General features: G+C 35.7%; 1 long non-coding RNA gene across 13 annotated transcripts in view; it reads right to left on the bottom strand.

Annotated features, from left to right (window-relative positions):
* Positions 1–19893, bottom strand: part of LOC137487875 (uncharacterized) — a 115352-nt gene that overhangs the window by 73408 nt on the left and 22051 nt on the right. For 5 of the 13 annotated variants that reach the window (XR_012391995.1, XR_012391996.1, XR_012391993.1 and 2 more), the window contains exon 4: positions 717–798. The exons of 3 other annotated variants lie outside the window; for them this stretch is intronic. This is a non-coding gene — a long non-coding RNA (uncharacterized lncRNA). Of the gene's footprint in view, positions 1–716; positions 799–15883; positions 15938–19893 lie in introns of all 13 variants that reach the window. 5 more of the 13 variants (XR_012391990.1, XR_012391989.1, XR_012391988.1 and 2 more) reach the window with 2 other exon arrangements.

The raw sequence follows: 19893 nt of genomic DNA on the forward strand, positions 1-19893 counted from the left end.
GGAAGTCCATTTTACAGAAGCTCTTACTGTAAAAAGTTCACTGAAAGTTTGCTTTCTTTCACACTGTATTTTAATGTATAATTCACGCTATTAACAAGCCATTACCTAAGACTTTTAGCTCAATGAACTAGTAACTAATGGCTTATTAACAGTTAGTAAGGTAAATGATACGTAAAAAAAACAAAAAAACAAAACATGACAATAAATGTTTTTAAGCTATTTTAACTTATTTCAATAAATTAATCAGGTTTAATATAATATGTTTTGTCAGTTTGACTGACGTTGAGATGAGTACAGCCCAGGCTCATTCTATATATACATTTCTGGAGAGCACCAAATACGTGCCAGGAGGTCCGTATTTGCAGTTTTTGTTTTCGTGAATCCACCAGAGGCCGCTGTGTACACTTTTTGAGATCTCAAATTTCTCTGGCGAATGCCATTCACGCCTGCTATTCTCGCATAAATCCACCAGAGGCCACTGTCGACTGATCGACTGACCCATCCTCCTCTATCCCTAAACCCAACCAATAGTGTTTTCAAAAGCACCAATTGACCCGCCCACCCACTTCCATAAACCCAACCGACAGTATTTTAAAAAGCAATCTAGAAAAAGAAAAGCCCTTGCCTGATTTTTACCACGTTTTCAAATTTGACTACATTCTCACCCTGTTATTTAGTTGTTTATTTTATTTTTTTTGCTTATGTTTTTGTCTTACCTGCTTTCCCCGCTCAGGAACTGTTCTTCGCCAGACTTGAACCGTGTCGTCGTGGTCAACTTCTCTCTGCATCTCAAGTCTTCTGACACAGTAAGATATTGAACAAACTGGTAACAGAGGCAAAAGCTGTGCACAGCTGGTAAAAGTGAAAAGGAACAGTGTCATACCGGCCCATAGCGTTCATTTTAAAGACGAAATGCAGCTATTTGTAGCTCTGGCTACAAAATTTGTAATCTCCAGAAGTGTATATAGGGCTACATTTTCAGAATGAGCCTATGTTGAATAAGTAAGTTCAGATAAAAAGTTCAACAACAAAAATTAGGCATCAAGAAAAAAAATTTTAAAGTGTATGTAAAGTTCATACATTATGGGCTCTATTTTAACGATCTAGCCACAAAGTCTAAAGCACAGGGCGCAAATGCATTAAGGGCATGTCCAAATCCCCTATTGATATTTTAAGGATGGAAAAACAAAAGTTGTGTTTGTTCTCTTATGGGTGTGTTTTGAGCATAACGTGTATTAAACCAATCAGTGTTTCCTCTCACATTCCCTTTAAATACACTGAAAATTCACTATTGTTGATCCTGGACCATCATCATTTAAATACAGTGTAAATTCACTATTGTTGATCCTGGATCATCATCATCATTTAAATACAGTGTAAATTCACTATTGTTGATCCTGGACCATCATCATCATTTAAATACAGTGGAAGATCACTATTGTTGATCCTGGACCGTCATCATTTAAATACAGTGTAAATTCACTATTGTTGATCCTGGATCATCATCATTTAAATACAGTGTAAATTCACTATTGTTGATCCTGGATCATCATCATCATTTAAATACAGTGAAAAATCACTAATGTTGATCCTGGACCATCATCATTTAAATACAGTGTAAATTCACTATTGTTGATCCTGGACCATCATCATTTAAATACAGTGTAAATTCACTATTGTTGATCCTGGATCATCATCATCATTTAAATACAGTGAAAAATCACTAATGTTGATCCTGGACCATCATCATTTAAATACAGTGTAAATTCACTATTGTTGATCCTGGATCATCATCATTTAAATACAGTGTAAATTCACTATTGTTGATCCTGGATCATCATCATTTAAATACAGTGTAAATTCACTATTGTTGATCCTGGATCATCATCATTTAAATACAGTGTAAATTCACTATTGTTGATCCTGGATCATCATCATCATTTAAATACAGTGAAAAATCACTAATGTTGATCCTGGACCATCATCATTTAAATACAGTGTAAATTCACTATTGTTGATCCTGGACCATCATCATTTAAATACAGTGAAAAATCACTAATGTTGATCCTGGACCATCATCATTTAAATACAGTGTAAATTCACTAATGTTGATCCTGGATCATCATCATTTAAATACAGTGTAAATTCACTATTGTTGATCCTGGATCATCATCATTTAAATACAGTGTAAATTCACTAATGTTGATCCTGGATCATCATCATTTAAATACAGTGTAAATTCACTATTGTTGATCCTGGATCATCATCATTTAAATACAGTGTAAATTCACTATTGTTGATCCTGGACCATCATCATTTAAATACAGTGTAAATTTACTATTGTTGATCCTGGACCATCATCATTTAAATACAGTGTAAATTCACTATTGTTGATCCTGGACCATCATCATTTAAATACAGTGTAAATTTACTATTGTTGATCCTGGACCATCATCATTTAAATACAGTGTAAATTCACTATTGTTGATCCTGGATCATCATCATCATTTAAATACAGTGAAAAATCACTAATGTTGATCCTGGACCATCATCATTTAAATACAGTGTAAATTCACTAATGTTGATCCTGGATCATCATCATTTAAATACAGTGTAAATTCATTAATGTTGATCCTGGATCATCATCATCACTTAAATACAGTGTAAATTCACTATTGTTGATCCTGGACCATCATCACTTAAATACAGTGTAAATTCACTATTGTTGATCCTGGACCATCATCATTTAAATACAGTGTAAATTCACTATTGTTGATCCTGGATCATCATCATCACTTAAATACAGTGTAAAATTCACTATTGTTGATCCTGGATCATCATCGTCATTTATATACAGTGAAAATTCTTTAATGTTGATCCTGGATTATCATCATTTAAGAGTCAGTTGTGTCGCACCTTGGCGCATTTGCTATTTACATGGTGGACTATGTGGAAAAACTGAACGCTTCACTAGTAAGAAAACAGTTAAACAGACCATCTGCAGCGCGAGAACAAAGAACAAGCCTCCTGCATTCGGCCTCTTAACTTTTTCTTTACTTTACTTTTGCTTTTTGATTTACTCCTTTAATTTTGTAAATAAGGAAACGGTGTTGTACTCACTCAACTGAAGCCATCCATTAGCCTACATAGTTAATTTTGTTTAAGCACAAAGATTTGTTTCAAAACTATTTCTAAATTCAGTCCTAGTTTCCGGCAAATGAATAAATGAGCAATAATAGTGAAGTGTGGTCAAAAAACTGGTGTTCAAAAATTAACTGAAAAAGCCACCCGAGATGAAGAAGGCATGGAGGCAGTGGTTTTTATATTTATGTAAAAAATAATAATTTTTGTAACATTTTTATCCTTTAATCCTTTTTCATTTTTAAAGATATTTGCGTATTTCTGTACATCCTGTGTGTATTAAGCAATGTGTAAGCGTTTAAGGCGCACAACTAATGTGCTCTGCGCTGGACTCTAGAGCACCTCTCAGCAGGTCAATTGCGCAGTCTATTTTAGTTACTCAAAATAGCAACACGCCAACAATGTGCCTTAACACACCTCTTTCTAGACTAAAACACCTATGAGTCCACAAAGCTGCACAAATGCAGGCCTCAACAATAAGGACTGCCCGATAGCCCAGGGCCAGTGTGAGAGACGCTTGGGACAGTAGACATGACCATTACTGGCCCGATTGGGGCCACCTTTTGTTAAATAATTTCAAACTAAAATAAAACATCTTCACATTTCCATACTACTCTTTTGCTTTGTTAACACATAATATTGCTCACTTTTCAATTTTTGAACATTTTCAAAATATTATTTAAATAATTGTTAACATTTAAATAATTATAGACATTATTTTGGACACATTATTTAAAATATGTGGCTAAAAAATTGCTATTAAATTTAATTTTTTCATTGGTGGAAACCCCGTTCAGCCCGTTCAGACCAGTAGAAAAAATCCTTAGCGTTAAACCCTGAAATGGATTTGCTATTTAAACAACATGGCGCAAAATGGGAAAATTAGGGTTGTGCTGGTCAGAAAATAGTAACAAATCGCCCCAAACACATCTTGCCCCTTATTGCGCCGGGTCTATGATAGGGCCCTATTAGTGCTAATAAACAGTTAATAACAATAATAGACAACTGACAAGCCAGTAGTAAATAGTGTGAACTGTGAATGAAACTAAAGTCTTTCTATACTTTCTTATTTGTTTGTTTAAAAAAAGAATACTAGTATTACTCTTGAATGAAAAGTGCGCGAAAATAAGTGGCACAGTAAGATTTAACAACAAATTTGATAACCATGCCACATTTATTAACCTAAAACCTACTGCATCACAGTCAGATCTCTGCATTATGTGATATTTTAGAGTTACGAAGCACTCGGTCACATGCTGTTTTGTGTTGTTTTTCCACATCGCCTGTTCCTCAACCACCAAGAACAGAAACTCATGCGCACGTTCATCTGCTTTGATACCGTCCACACATTTCCTCACGTCTGCAATGTCTTGTTGTTGTTGTTTTTTGTCAGGTGCTCTTCCTGCAGGACTCACATGTCTAGACCAACATCAAGTGTCTAACCCCGACTAGCTTTTCCTTTGTTAACATGTTAACATAAGTTCAATAGAGTTGTGTCAGAGCCTGTCATTAAATGAATGTCAGCTTTCTTCAGCGCACCTATACAGTCACTCTCAAACACCCCTGCGGACATTCTGCCATCACACACACAAATTGTTTCCTGAAAGTCAGAAAAAGTGATGAGAACTGATTTTTGGTTAGAGATAACGCTGATTGATTTGCTTTTATCGGGCTAATGCATTACATCCTGAGGGTGTCTCTTTAAAAGCAACATTTACGAGCGTGAATTAGTACGGTGACTCAGCGCATGTCAACATTGTAGTGCCACAAAGTCTCACCTGATACACACGCATACCAATCTGCAGATTCCTGTTCTAGTAGGTAGTCTATTAGTGTCTCCTGTCATTACGCTGACCTTTAATGTGCCTCTCCCCCGTAAGTATTACACCGGTAAATTAAAGGTCTCTGCTGCTCCCGACAAAACACCCCCAACCCTCTTCATCCTTTCTTATGTAAATGAATTGGATGTTGCTCTCTATAATAGGGTGAAGTTGATGCTAATTGTACTTTTTTTGGTGTAGTTTGGTCGTAAATTGCTTTTGTTCTGTGCAAAATTAGACCGTCTGTTCTTTTCTGTCTGACTGTAGTGTTCATTAGTACATTTATGAAGAAAACAGAATTATTATACGTGGTTCAATGCTCTTAACACTGAGAACACTTTTACTTTGAACAAAAGATTTATGATATTTGTTCTTAATCATTTAGATAGATAGATAGATGGATGGATGGATGGATGGATGGATGGATGGATGGATGGATGGATGGATGGATGGATGGATGGATGGATGGATGGATGGATGGATGGATGGATGGATGGATGGATGGATGGATGGATGGATGGATGGATGGATGGATGGATGGATAGATAGATAGATATTTTTGTATGTTTTTTTTTTTGGTTTATTAATTTAATTATATTTTATATTATATATGGGAAAACCCCAACAAGCAGTGTTATTTATTTATTTATTTATTTTGGAACATTCTTTCTTTCCCGCAGTTGGTTTTGTCCTTATTTAACCCTAAATTAGGTGAAACCACCCAAATATATGTTTCATTTTCTGCAAATAAATAATGTAGAAAATATTTACATCTAAAATTGTAAAGCTCATTATCAATTTAAAACTCAAATGTTTTAGAAAATATTTAACTCAAAACACACCAATAAATTATGTTGGACATATGCCGGAATGTTAATTAATATAAGTATATATTAAATATAAATATTATATAATATTTATACCTTATACCTTACACCTTAATTTTACCGAATGAGATTAACTTTATGAAATTAACCTTATAAAGATTGTTTTGTTCCAAATAAATAAATAAATTAATTAATTAATTAATAAAAAAAAAAAAAAAAAATATATATATATATATATATATATATATATATATATATATATATATATATAATGATTTTGAGATATTGAGCTTCAAAGTTTTTGCATTCCATAGCAAACAGTATGTGTGTAACATTTGTTTTATAAATAAAAATAATTAAACGTAAATAACTTATAAAATACATCCCATTATGTAAATAAGTATGTCAATAACTCAATTTTGACAAAATGTCAGATAGAACTTTTTTATTCGAAGGTAACTTTTTTTTAATCAGCCGTCAATATTATTGTTAAATATAGAAATTTAATAAGAACATCAATTTAATTACACAAATATATAAATTAATGAACCCTGTTTTAAACTCTTATAAATATTTTTTTCATTTATATAAAATGCATTTTATTAAATTACAGAATTTTTTTGTTTATTAGTGTAGGGTTGGGAATAAGGTTACAACATTTTTATTTTGGCTAAATGTTATTATTAAGTAACTCTGACCTGCAATGCATTTAGACTTGTCATCTCAAACACTTATTTACACTGTAGTTACAGTATCAGACACAGTAAGAATGTTCACTGCGTAATGCTTCAGCAAACACACACCCAGCAACAGTCAATGTGGGCAGCGTGTTTGGCAAACGATTTACACTGTTTGCCTGAAACTGCTTTAAGACCTTTGTTTTGTTTCACTTTTTTTCAGTTTCAGGTTAATCACGGTCTTAAGACGGATTAGTTCTGTTATGTTGCAACTGTCTGAGCGTCTTTTGTGGATTGTGTCAGGTAATGTGTGTTGCTTTTCACCACACACTGTGAGCTTGACTGCGTTTATAATGCCCCAAGTGCTACAAAATGGTAGCAAACATATTTATAGATGTTGAAACCGGTGCAAGCGGCGGAAATAAATAATAATGCACTTACAGGAAACAAACGGAGTGACATTTTTATACACAATGAGCTTGGGAAAGGCTTTGTGTCTGTGCGTTCCCTCGCAGATGTCTGTGACAGGATTTCTGAGGAAATTCCCATCTGTATTTCGGTTGCGGAAAATTGAAGATTACTAATCGCTCTCATTCACTGCTCACATATCATAGTTCTGCATCATAAACAAAACAAACACAAGAAGCAAAGACTTCAATATTATATTTCTTCTGTATTCTTTTTTACACTTACACTTTTGCTGCAGTTTTATGTTGCTGTTTGAGCATAACATTTCTGCAAAGTGACAAGGCATGAACTCATTACAAGGGAGTCTTTCTCTATATCGGTAAGAACTGTTTCTGAACACGCTCATATCTCAGCTGAAGTCCAGAGTCCTGAGTCAAATGAAGTTTCGTGCAGATTTTATCCTGAGATATGAGAGGAGGGCAGTGTACACACAATGGCTATGTCCAAACTAATATGTTTTCATTTAAAAAACGCATATTTTTCTGCTTGTTTTGGTTTTCTGTCCACACTGTAAAAAAAAATCTGTAAATTTAATTTATTTTCCGGCAGCTGGGGTGTAAAACGTGTAATATGCATGCAGGGCTATTCAACTAGTTTGTCATGGGGGCCGGTTCATGAAAAGCATCCCAAACGAAGGGCTGGAGAGATATGACTTGCAATATGAGTGATGACGCAACTGCATATAAGAGCTCATACGCTGTATTTTTGCTCCTTAAGACACACACGTTGGCTTTTTCTACATTAAAATGTTGTTATATTGTATTTTAAAACTACATAAATCAGTGCATTGTACAAAAGGCTTTTTTTTTTTTAGGTTAGGTTAGGTTAGGTTTGACTTTATTAATCCCCAAAGGGAAGTTCACATGTCTCTCCATACTAAAAATAGATAAATAAGTTACATATACATATAAAAACACTAATAAAATTACATTTCATACTGCACACCTTAGTTCCAAAAAACAACGAGTAAACACTTGTCCATATCTAATATCTAATTCAGTTCATCACAATTCATCTGGTATGACTTTGGTTATACAATCTGATCACTGTTGGTAAAAAAGACTTCCTGTATCTTTCTCTGTAACACCGGGGTTGAATTAATCTTGTACTAAGATTAATTACATATTTGTAAGTACTTGTACATTCAAATGTTGTATTTCAGAGCACAACAAAAGCAGTGCAGTGCTGGGCTTTTTCTACATTCAGACACATTCATATGTTGTTTTGAACTGCATTATAAATGCATCAATTATAGATTTTGGTTGTACGATTATATAGTCTGAAGAATAATCATGGTTTCACGGTTATTACGTCTAATGTAAATTTAAGCTTTATATTAGGTAAGCAGCAATTTAGATTAACTGTTGTTGCCATTTGCGTTCATGCATACAGTTGAAGTCAGAATTATTAGCCCCCCTTTGAATTTTTTCTTCTTTTTAAAAAAATGTTTAAAAGAGCAAGGAAATTTTCACAGTATGTCTGATAATATTTTTTCTTCTGGAGAAAGTCTTATTTGGTTTATTTCGCCTAGAATATTAGCAGTTTTTGATTTTTTTAAACACCATTTTAGGGACAAAATTATTAGCCCCTTTGAGCTATTTTTGTTTTCAATAGTGTACAGAACAAACCATCATTATTTAATACTTACCTAATTACCCTAACCTGCCTAGTTAACCTAATTACCCTAGTTAAGCCTTTAAATATCACTTTAAGCTGTATAGAAGTGTCTTGAAAAATATCTAGTAAAATATTATTTACCGTCATCATGGCAAAGATAAAATAAATCAGTTATTGATGAGTTATTAAAACTACTATGTTTAGAAATGTGTTGAAAAAATCTGCTCTCCGTTAAACAGAAATTGATGAAAAAAAAAAAAAACAAGCGGTCTAATAATTCAGGGGTTCAGTCTAATAATTCTGACTTCAACTGTACGTAATCATTTTAATAATAATTCGTCTAACGTATCTTTTGTTGACATTGCACTGAATAGCATGTACAACTCTCATCGTGAGATGTTTTCTACTGCGTGCTCCCGGAAAGAAGTAAATGCGTTGCTCTGCTTGTGCGCGCATATTGTCATAGATTCTTACATTAAAAATAACCAACTTGGAAGCGGAAAAGATGTGATATGGGAACGGCCGCTGCTATAGTTAATGTGTGCATGCGTATAAGCCTCGGTGTACAAGCTTGGAACTTTAAACTAGCGCACAGTTGGCAACTTGGCTTAACTTTGTTAAATTGCAGCAGTTTCATTCTGTGCATCAGAAATGTGGCTTAGAGAAGACTTTACGATTAATTAACAGTGACGAATTAAAGCGCAGTTAATAGTTAAATCGGCAAATCGTTGCATCCCTATTGACGATACTATTAACAGTGCATAAAACAAAAGACCTTTCCTACAAACATGCCCAAACTGTGTTCAGCTGCCTGCGCCACTGGATTAATGTCAGGTGACTGGTTCTCTGCGCAGCCTCAGCAGCCCGTGCTGTATTGAACAGACACACGTCACTTCATAACTATAGCTGGCGTTTTCCAAATTAACTAAATTTATTTTTGATGTCTTGGTCACACTGTTTGGAGGCCATAAACAAATTGACTCGGGTTGGGTTTGGCCTGCAGGCCGCCAATTGAATATCCCTGGTATAATGTATCATTTTTTACTGTTAAATTTGTTACAACTTCCTGCCCAGGAACTACAGATGTAAATTAGCTTAATAGCTAACTCTGGCACAACATGTCATGTTGAACATTGTCCCTGTATAAATAAATAAAATAAAAAGAAAATAAAAATTAATAAAATAAACAAAATAACGGCAGTTAAATTACAGAAATTTACCATAAAATAATGGACATTAAATTACAGAAATTTCCTTGAATTAAAATTTCTGGTAATCAACCTCTGTTGTTTTACAGTACATTTCTGTCATTTCACGGCCGTTATTTTATGATTTTACACCCCAGCTGCCGGAAATAAACTGTAAAATTACACAAATCGTTGAAAGTGTAGATCAAACGTACAATATAACAACCAATGTGTTTCTATGTGAGCAGAGAAGCCTTGAGCTGAAGGGAAATGGACTAAAAGTAAAAACGTTTTCCAATATGATAAGATTCCCTTGAACGCAGGTGACCTCATGATTTCCAAATAAATCCCACCGGCCAATCCAGCTTCCGTTCAGCTCTATGAGAGCGTCATCGCTCCTTGATTAACAGTACGCTGCAGTGGGCACGTTTCAACAAATAATAACAAGCACCGAGCGATGCGGGGCCTGATTAATTACATGTTTTTCAACATCATCAGTAAACACTTCCAGAGCGTCATTGCTCTCTCTGACAGAGTAAACACTGACGTTTTCCAGCTCATCTGATGTTTGGTCTACACTTGTGTTTGTGGTCACATATTTGTTCGTTTCGGAGGGAAAGGAGCCACCCAGGGTCCAAGCATGAGTGCTCGCTGATGAGTAATCCATGTTTCCGGGAATGTGGAAACATGTCAACTGAAGATTAATAAATTTAAGGAATGTCAAATAAGTTATCCATTCCTATTTCAGTCAGAAGGGGAAACAGACGCTTGTTTTTGGCGTAACAAACATGGTGCCCAATCACAAACATAAGCCCTATTCGAACAGGACTAGTTTGAGTTACAATTCTTTTCAGCCGATGTCGGTCATTTCATGTATGAATTCGGACAGGACCAACATTTCTGTCTTTATTACAGTGGTAGAAGTGTCTGTGTTTTACATCTTGGCTTTCCCCAAGACCATGTGTTCAAGATGTGTGGATTGTGTATGATCATATAAAGTAACTTGTTAAGTGTTTAAAGGGGACTTATTATGCAAAAATCCCTTTAATAATAGGTTTAAACCAAGCGGCAACCTCCCGCTCTCCCTCAGGAAGCCAATACGGAAGTAACTAAAACTGCAATTCATCCGAAATTCCGCTAGTCCTAGCCGCTCCTGGCTCCAAAACAGAGCAAATTTCAATTGAGCCCACTGTTAGAATGGCCAACTTTACGGCAGAAAAAAAGGTGTTTACAGCCTGGTACAAAAAAAGATTTTGGTTAATACAGGTAATATTACCCTTCATGACAACTGTGAGGGGGGGGAATTTTTTTATAACTCATCCGTTTTCTTTATATTAGGTTATATTAAGTTTGCATAATTAAGGGAGTGGCCACTTGAGTGACAGTTAGGTCTCGCTGGTCGCCGTCACGTCACCTCTGCAGATTAGCCACTGAACTCGGCATATTTATCGTATTTCTGTGTTGTTTTATGTGGCTTTACACAGTCAACTGCCTTTTGGACTTGTTTCCCACAATTATTAGATGGCATGGCATGCTGAGGGCACTTAATTGTGCTTACAAACCATTCACGTGGCCTCCGTTTCCCATGTGAGTAAAGTTATATACTTATATACCATCTTTATACATGTATTTGTTTTATTTAAGATCATTTATCGTTTATATTTATATTTAGAGCTGTAATGCACTCCAGAATCTGACAGATTGATTAGCTGTAGGCTCTAGAACAGTCATCTGAGGCATTGTCATACAGTGTTATGCTGGATTTTATCAATAGTCTTACAGTAACTAACACCGACTATATCTGAAGTGTTTGTAAGTAATTCGCGTTTTCCTCCTGTTGAAAAACGTCATAAGAACAGTGTTTAGTGGCTCAATGTATTACAGCAGTGTTTTTAAAAGTCTAAACACTTTATTGATATAGTGTACAACCAAGCACAAGTGGTCAGAATACAAACGAGTCACAAGTGATAAAGTATTAAGCATTTCTCCCAAAGTAAAGTGTGTCTGAACCAGGTCCAAGCTAAATGCTAGCAGGTGTCTGTAGCTCCGCTCACTCTCCGCCTCTTTGCCCTTGTTTGGTATCCCGCCGTGGGTGTGATGACGCGTGACCAAAATGGCGACGGTTGGCCGCGCCTACTTGTGGCTTCTTTTGCACTCTTCAGAAACCTATGGGTGACGTCACGGATACTACGTCCATATATTTTACAGTCTATGGTTTAAACCAGCCTGATCTTACGAGAAAACATGAGTATGTGCCAGTTTAGTGGCTAATTCGTACGAATTCGTACGAGTTCAGTTGTACGAAATTGTACGATTTTAAAGAGGAGGGGTGGCACCAAACCCCACCCCTAAACCCATGCAACCGTCATTGGGGGATGAGCAAATCGCACTAAAATGTACGAATTAGATCGTACAAATTTGTACGAATTAGCCACTAAATGAAAAAGTTACGAATTGCAGTGAGATTGTGTTGGTTTAAACACAGTTGTGTAAGAATATAACCAGCTTTTAATGGTAAAAAAAAAAATAATTAATTCTATATTTTTTTTATAATCACACTTGATAAAAACAGTATGTTGAAACATTTTGATTGACATTCTCCCTTTGAACCTGTCATCAGTGGAGGAAAGCCCCACTTATTATTCATGATCTCTCCCTCATTTGTATAGACAGCCCTAATTGAAAAGCAGTCATCTGTCATTAGAGTTTTGAATCTGCCATTATGCTGACACATAGGCATTTATAGCTCCACCCCCTTTTGAAAAGAGCACAATCTCATTTAAATTTAAAGCGACAGTCACCAAAACAGCACAATTTGGACCAACCTTATAAAAGGGGCAGTTTCAGGAGATATAAAAATTATGTGTGTGGTATTTTGAGCTGAAACTTCACATACACACTTATTTTACAATTTTTGTAAAAAGAGGCAGAACAGGTCTACTTTTATAACATCTTATAAACATTAAAAAAAAAATACCAAACATAATACGCATTTACCAATATTTTAAAATGATCATCTTATAAGAAACCCACTGGAATAAATGCGTTTTAACTTACGTATTTAATTCACAATCATGTTATGTAATTGACTGCAGAAATGAAAGTTTTCTTACCTAAACCTGGTATTAGTGGAGCCAATTGTAATAATTTACCTTAGTTTATGTTGATTTTATTTTTTTTATTTCTTCACAGGAAAGCAAACACATCTTCATCCATAATCTACATCCATCATCTCATTAGCATAGACAACCCTGAGTGAGAAGCAGCCATCTGTCATTACAGTTTTAAATCTGCCATTATGCTGACACATAGGCTGCATCCGAAACTGCCTATTACTCAGTAGGTACTGCATTTGAATGTAAACGTACCACTCGGCCGTTAGAAAAGTACGTTCTATACAGTATGAATGTGAAAAGTATGAATGGAATTTGGACGTACTACATCCGCCATTTTGTCATGGTCACGCGACCTACCTGCGTCATTTGCATCGATTCACTCCCATTCATAAATTCGCTCGCGGGGCATCATGGGATAGCGCAGCGTGCATGAGATGCGCACTCCAGAATCTCGCCGGAAGTAGTAAGTCATCCGGGTACTTCTTGCATACTGATTTTCGAATTCAATGAATTCGGACATACTACTCGGCTTGCATACTGATTTTAGCGTACTATATAGTATGGAAGTATGCGGTTTTGGACGCAGCCATAGGTGTTTCTAGCTCCACCCCATTTTGAAATAAGCACAATCTCATTTGAATTGAAACCAAAACAGCACAATTTGGATCAAAGCATATAAAAGGGGCAGTTTTAGGAGATATAAAACATTATTTGTGTGGTATCATTGTTGGTGCACAGAAAGGATATCCTCAATACCAGCATAATAGAAATTGTAAAATAGTTCATGTTAACCAAAACACAAATTACAGATTTGCATTCAGACAGGATTAGATGTATCATAGGAACTCAGAGTTTGCTGAAAAACAGTAATTTGTTCAGTAATTTTTACAGAATAAGACCAATACTCAATTCGTAACTTTTTGATTTAGTGGCTACTTTGTATTAGTATCTCATTTGTATAATTTAGTACACTTTGCACATCTGCCAATGATGGTTGGGTTTAGGGGGTGAGGTGTGGTTCCACACCTCCTTTTTAAAATCTTACATTTTTTTATGTCTGAACTCTACATTAAATAATAAAAAAAATAAAACCTACATTTCCTTGTAAGATCAGGCTAAAAAGACGTGATTAAAATCACCATGTCCATCTCTGTGACAGAAATTACTCTAACTTCCCCTACAATGTGAAAAATGATTGTGCCAATAAATTCATTCATTTTCTTGTCGGCTTAGTCCCTTTATTAATCCGGGGTCGCCACAGCAGAATGAACTGCCAACTTATCCAGCAATTTTTTACGCAGCAGATGCCCTTCCAGCCGCAACCCAACTCTGGGAAACATCCACACACACACATTCACACACTACGGACAATTTAGCCTACCCAATTCACCTGTACCACATGTCTTTGGACTGTGGGGGAAACCGTAGCACCCGGAGGAAACCCACGCGAAGGCAGGGAGAACATGCAAACTCCACATAGAAATGCCAACTGAGCCGAAGTTCGAAGCAGCGACCCAGCGACCTTCTTGCTGTGAGGCAACAGCACTACCTACTGCGCCACTGCCTCGCTGATTGTGCCAATTAGTTATCATAACTTAATTTTTTAAGTTAAGTTAACGTATTTGGATTGAATGTGTTGACAACTTATATATTAGAGTTTTACTTGGCTGAACTTATTAGACTTAAAAAAAAGAGTCAGCTAAACTCATAAATATCAGTACACTTAACTGCGTCAAACATTAGAAATCATAATTTATATATGTATTTTTTATTTATTGTAATACTATATAAATATAATTATAACTATTATAACTATATAAATATGCTATATAAATATTATTGTTTACTTTTGAATGACTGCATACGCATTTATGGAGGTTCAGAATTTGATTGTGCTCGTAAAAAAAGAGGCTTAGGCAGGTTGACAAAATTTAGGTGGGTTTGGGATCAATTTGAATGTTTTGAATGTGTATTTTACGTAAAATATTTACCAAAAACCAAGTGTGTGTACCTGCTGGTTTTTAGTTTGTAGGTGTTTTTTCTACGTTTGGGAGGGTTTTGGACAGTTTGGGCTGGAATCATTCAATCTGGCAACACTAACCATCATTTTCTCATTGTAATGTTGTGGTGTGTGTTAGTAGTAAAACTATCTCCATCAGAATAGGGCTCTACTTGAGGAAAACAGACAGTTAAGAAATGAGATGAAGAGAACGTCTGCCATTTTGGATGTTAAAATACTTTCTCTCCTTTCTTGAGTTAAAGAGCCAATTATAAATAAGCCACTGGGAGGATGAGTCCACTGTAAAATGTAAACAATGACTCCATTGGGAGATTTAAAAACATTGCTGTGTTTATTTGAGCGGCACAATTAGGCCGACACAGCAACGGTGACTCAACTAATGCTGTAAGTATGGAGGTGAGACTGTTTGTCTGACCAATAGTACGAAAACAGAAAACAGATATCAGTGTTACTGAAATTCTTTAGAAATTACACACCTTAAAGAATTAATATTTAAAAAAAAACACACATTTTTTACATATTGATGAAAGTATTTTAATCAAAATGATTATCTGTGGTAATCAAGTGGTAAAACAACAAGAGATTTTGGCAGCAATTACAAATTTATTTCCTCATTTAAGCCAACAATGCTTATTTTTATTTCCACATCATTTGCTGGCAATCTCAGTATTTAACTGTAGCTATTAGAGAGGAATTATTAAAAAGAAAATCCCCCCAAGAAAGTTGTCATTTATTAGATATCGAGCATGCAAAAAGGCATGTGTGAAATGACAATTACTGTACAATAAAGTTATGGACACTACTTTTGTAAACCTGAACAAACAATGAAAAACACGTCATAAAAATCTCAATATTAATGTTCGTTTTGCAACAGGCTCATTCTGAAAACATATCCCTAAATACATTTCTGGAGATCGCAAACTATGTAGCCAGAGGTAGGCGTTTAAAGTGAATGCTACAAGACGGTATATGACACCATTCCTTTTTACGTTTACCAGCTGACCACTTACCTCCGTATGGACGGCTTTCCCTAAAGTTACCAGTTTGTCTAGTGGCTCGATGGACTTGTGTGATGAAGAGGAGTTGACCGTGATGAAAGGGATCAAGTCCAGTAAAGAACGGTTCCAGAAAGCAGGTAAGACAAAAACAGAAGCCAAAAAATAAAATAAACAAGTAAATAACAGGGTGAGAACACTGTTGGTTGGGTTTAGGGAAGGAGGAGGGTGGGTCAGTAGATCAGTCAGTCAGTCAGTCGACAGTGGCCTCTGGTGGATATATGAGAGAACAGCAGGTACAAATTTCACTTGCGAGAGAAATTTGAGATCTCAAACGCATACACAGCAGCCTCTGAAGGATTTGCAAAAACAAAAACTGCAAAAAAAAAGTAGCTCCTAGGATGTATTTGGTGCTCTCCAGAAATGCATATAGGGGTACGTATTCAGAATGAGCCTGGATTGTCGTTTTCTGTATTATGGCAATATCAACATTTACGTCTATTAAGTAAGTTAATTGTATGTAATGGATCTTATTTAACATAAACGTATTTTTGTTCACTATGTGTTCCACATTGTTATCTAGTTATAGTTAAAAGGTTAGTTCGTTCCCAAATTTAAAAAGTGTCATCTTTTAGTCGAAATCATGCTGTTCCAAATCCATAAAAAATGCGTCTTCAGATAACAAATGAGGATGCCCACTTCCTTAAACCCAACCAACAGTTTTAAAAAGCAATCCAGAAAATTTAAAAGCCCTCGCATGATTTTCACCATGTTTTCAGCTTATAGCCGCCTTTTCACTGCACACGACATTTGGACACGACTGTCAGAATTTTCGCACAGAATTTTCAGTTCTGACATGCACCATGGGAGAGAAACTGTTCTCGCAGTGTCCAAAATAAAGGAGAGCAAAAACAATTCTCCGTGGTTAAATGAATAAATGAATACTAGAAACTCAGACCGCTAAAAATATTGGAGGGAATGTGGGAAATATATATTTTTATTGTTTTATTACTTACATTTATGAATAGAAATGTTTTTTTATATAGACTTTTTCTGATTTAAAAAAAATAACCAAATGAAGTCCTATTTCTCATCTCGCGCACACGGACCTGCTTGGACAACACTGGAATACATCACATCCGGTCAGCCGGTCGCATACGGTCTAGTCGCAGGAGTTAAAATATTTCAACGGATCCGCAGCTCAATTCAGATCCGAATTTTCCGCATACGGAGATGATCGGAACTCCACGCAGCTCCCGGACTGCTCCCCATTGGAAATGAATGACTTCCGGTCTGTCGCTTGTCGTGTGTCGTGTGCAGTGGAAAGGAGGCTTATGAACTCATGCTGCTAAAAACAATCTATTCATCATGTAAATATATTGTTGTGTCTTTTTTTGTGGTGTCTTTTTTTCTTTGATGATTTAATGAATTAAATCATTTAATTCACATGAATGATTAGAGAGTTGAGTGAACAAATTTTCAATGGAGGAACAAAAATCTCCCAAAATCAATTGAGTTATTGATCACACTTTTATTTTTATGTACAGTTCACGCTATTAACAAATTATTAACTAAAACTTTTAGCTCAATAAACTACTAATTAGGTGCTTATTATTAGTTAGTAAGGTAGTAGGGATTAGATATAGAATTATGAATGTAAAATAGGAGCATACTTTATAAGTGATAATAAACTGTTAATATCTTAATAATATCTTAATACCAAACACCATTATACAGCATTGAAAAGCAAGGATGAAATTTGAAAATACTCAGACTGATTGAAAAAGGTCACATACATCAATGGCTTGAGGGTGAGTAAATTACGGAGTAGGCCCTAAGTTTCGTTTTCGGGTGAATTACACTACCTGACAAAAGGCTTGTCTTTGATCCCAGTTGTAAGAGCAACAAATAACATCTTGACTTCTAGTTGATCATTTGGAAAAGTGGCAGAAGGTTGATTTTTCAGATTAATCATCTGTTGAATTGCATCCCAATCATCACAAATACTGCAGAAGACCTACTGGAACCGGCATCGACCCAAGACTCTCACAGAAATCAGTCAAGTTTGGTGAAGGAAGAATCATGGTTTGGGGTTACATTCAGTATTAAGGCGTGCCAGAGATCTGCAGAGTGGATGGCAACATCAACAGCCTGATGTATCAAGACATTTGTGCTGCCCATTACATTACAAACCAAAGGAGAGGGCAAACTCTTCAGCAAGATAGCGCTCCTTCTCATACAGCCTCCACATCAAAGTTCCTGAAAGCAAAAAAGGTCAAGGTGCTCCAGGACTGGCCAGCCCAGTCACCAGACATGAATATTATTGAGATGAAGGAGGCGGCATTGAAGATGAATCCAAAGAGTCTTGATGAACTCCGGAAGTCCTGCAAGAAGGCTTTCTTTGTCATTCCAGATGACTTTATTAATAAGTTATTTGAGTCATTGCAGAGATGTATGGATGCAGTCCTCGAAGCTCATGGGAGTCATACAAAATATTAATTCTTTTTCCACTGCAGCATGACGTTATAATTTATACTGTACATTATTTGTGACTTTTCTCTAAGCAAAGTCAGTCCTTACTGTCCTAATTAAACAATTAAAAATCAAGGCATGATCATATTTTATTTTAGCAAAATAAGCATAATCTAGAGGCCACTTCTGATACCAAATGATCAATTAGAATTCAAGTTATTATTTATTGTTCCTAAAATATGGGATAGGCAAGACTTTTGTCAGGTTGTGTATTCCTTTAATACAGTAAATAATGGAACTTTATTGTAAAGTTTGACCACTTTATTGTTGCAGTGTGTGAGTATTGTCCATTCTTCCTGCTTCCTTCCACTTTTTTGCATTCTAAACAAAAGTGTTTGATGACAAGTTCTCAGCAACCTTGAGATGTTAAAATAAGTAAGTGACCCAGAGTCACACGTGTGAACGCATGGAAATAAACCTACAGTATATCACACCAGCAAGTGACGAAGTTGTCAGTCTAAAAATGACACTGAAAAACAAGAATCTGAAAAGATTATTTCCACATGTACATCATTTTCGAATGCTGTCAGTTTATGCTGCATTCTCTCTCTTTCTCGGTCTCGCTGACTAATAAACAGCCCTATAAATAACATCAGAGCTTTTGTAAAAACAGTGGAAAATGTTTGTTGTGGTTTTTTGTTTTGTCGTCGGAAGATCCTGCAGACATACAAACATGTAGGGCAGTAATTAGTGTCTGTTTAGTGGGTGAGCATTTGTTGGGTGCAAAGGGACACACAGCCCTCGCGGCCCCCTCCGTCGAAAGATGAACACTGAGCAAACCAAGAGAGAGAAAGGCTGAAAAATACATTATTTCAGAAGTGTCACTTAAAGTGGGTCATGCTTTCATTTGCTGGGGCTTGCCGCAAATGTTCTAGAATAAAGAATGCATCGCCTGAAACCATGCAGAAAATGGTTAACACAAACATCTGTCCAGACTGTCCGCAGTCAATCCCAACAGTTCACACGTTTTAGAATAGAAAGTTTAGAGTATGACTCGACTCTCAAATCTGACATTAGGTGTTCAATGTACAATTAGAGGGGTGTCATCTCATTTACCAATGTGTGAACTTACATTGAGTCTGTCACTTCCTTTGATGAAAGCAGAATAGATCTTGAAAGACCAAAAGTTTAAAGTGAAAGTAAAGCAGTCAGTCAAGTTTACTATTTTGTGAAGTGATTTATACTTTAATGAAAATATATAAAAAAAAAACTTGATTAATGTAGCCATTTTAAATAAAATGGCATGTTTTAATATAGTTTTTAAAGCTAGGGCGCCACTATATTTGAATATTGTTGTGTCTGACATCACAGGGTTGGTTCCTTTCCCTCAGCTGAACAGATACAGTGGAAGTACTGGACTGAACACGGAGACTGCACAGCCTAATTTAACCCAATGCGCCAGATTGAGGACGTGCACAAACAAGAAGATAAGACAGCCAAAATTAATTTATCCAGTAACAGACAAACGCATCATATTGTAATCATAACGGAGT

Source organism: Danio rerio, chromosome 16, assembly GCF_049306965.1.
Source record: "Danio rerio strain Tuebingen ecotype United States chromosome 16, GRCz12tu, whole genome shotgun sequence".
NCBI classification, from domain to species: domain Eukaryota; kingdom Metazoa; phylum Chordata; class Actinopteri; order Cypriniformes; family Danionidae; genus Danio; species Danio rerio.